The sequence below is a fragment of the Cynara cardunculus genome (assembly GCF_001531365.2).
Source record: "Cynara cardunculus var. scolymus isolate 2C chromosome LG 2, CcrdV1, whole genome shotgun sequence".
NCBI lineage: Eukaryota > Viridiplantae > Streptophyta > Magnoliopsida > Asterales > Asteraceae > Cynara > Cynara cardunculus.
This window is the reverse complement of record NC_037529.1, coordinates 53579843-53581833: the sequence shown is the minus strand read 5'-3', so window position 1 is coordinate 53581833 and position 1991 is coordinate 53579843.

Below are 1991 nucleotides of genomic sequence, written 5' to 3'. Positions count from 1 at the left end.
TGGGAACGAAATGTCAGATTTATACTGACCATAAAGTTTGCAACATTTGTTTAACCAGAAGGATTTGAATATGCGACAGCGTAGATGGATTGAGTTGGTGAATGATTATGATTGTGAAATTCTGTACCACCCAGGAAAGGCCAATGTAGTAGCTGATGCTTTAAGTAGGAAGGAAAGAAGTGGAACTATCAAAACTGTGGCAATGAGAATGAATTTGATTCCCGATATCCGTAAAGAAATTCAGAAATGTCAACAAGAAGCGGTGAAAGAAGAATTTGTAAAGACAGAAAAGTTGGGAAATACGATCTTAGCCTTGGAACAGAATAATGAAGGATTAATGTGCTTTCAAGGAAAAATTTGGGTGCCACATTTTGGAGATGTCCGAAGTATGATATTGAATGAAAGTCATAAGTCTCGATACTCCATACATCCAGGTACCAATAAGATGTATCGAGATTTGAAACCTTTTTATTGGTGGCCAGGGTTGAAAAGAGATATTGCTCGGTATGTGGAACAGTGTCTAACATGTCTACAGGTTAAGATTGAGCATCAGAAGCCTTATGGAAGCCTACAATCTTTAGAGATACCTGTATGGAAATGGGATCACATTACCATGGATTTTGTTATGAAGTTACCTCGAACTCCAAAGGGGTATGACGCAATTTGGGTAATTGTGGATCGTTTATCTAAGTCTGCACATTTTCTACCGATAAGAGAAACCTACTCGTTAGAAAAGCTAGCGCAGATTTACATCAAGGAAATTGTTACCAGACACGGTGTTCCATTATCTATTATCTCTGATAGAGATAGTCGATTCACTTCAAAGTTCTGGGGAGGACTACAGAAAGCTTTGGGGTCGGAAATCCGATTAAGTACAACTTATCATCCGCAGACTGATGGACAGAGTGAAAGAACTATTCAGACTCTTGAAGATATGTTAAGAAGCTGTATTGTTGATTTAGAGGGATCATGGGAAGAGCACTTTCCATTAATAGAGTTTTCGTACAACAATAGTTATCATTCCGGTATCCAAGCGACACCATATGAGGTATTATACGGACGTAAATGCAGAACGCCGTTATGTTGGAATGAAGTGGGTGAGAAACAGTTGACTGGTCCTGAAATTGTCCAAGAAACTTCTGAAAAGATTGAACAGATCCGTGAGAGAATTAAGATAGCACAGGATCGCCAGAAAAGTTATGCAGATAATCGTCGAAAGCCGATTAACTTTGATGTAGGTGATTTTGTAATGTTAAAAGTTTCGCCACGGAAAAGTGTCATCAGATTTGGGAAGAAAGGAAAGCTCAGTCCGAGATATGTGGGGCCGTTCATAATATGCAAGTGAATCGGACCAGTAGCATATCAGTTAGAGTTGCCAGAAGAGCTGAGTCGAATTCACAACACTTTTCTTGTGTCGAATCTGCGTAAGTGTTTGGCTGATCCGAATTTAGCTATACCATTGCCAGAGATTCAATTAGACAGTAAGTTGAATTTTGTGGAAACACCGGAAGCTATTGTTGACAGAAAAGTCAGACTATTGAGAAACAAATAAATAAGTCTGGTTAAAGTACAGTAGAAGTTTCACAAAGGACCAGAAGCGACATGGGAATTGGAGTCGAAAATGAAATCAAAATACCCATGGCTATTCAATTAAATGAATTCCGGGACGATATTCTTTTGAGGGGTGGATAATGTAATAACCAGATCCCGGTTATTACCCAAGGTATTTAATACGTGATTATCTGATTTAATAAATACGTGATAACATGATATTTTGATACGTGCTAGTATGTGCAGAACGTGATTTTATGTATGATATTATGTGTGCATGTAGAAATATATATATAAGTATATATATATATATATATATTTGATGAAGTGTATATATATATAATAATATATATGTGGTAGGCATGCATGCATAAGAATATGTGGGTATGAGTTGTGCATACGTGGGTGTATGCATGTGTGTGTTTAATTGTAGGAGGTGG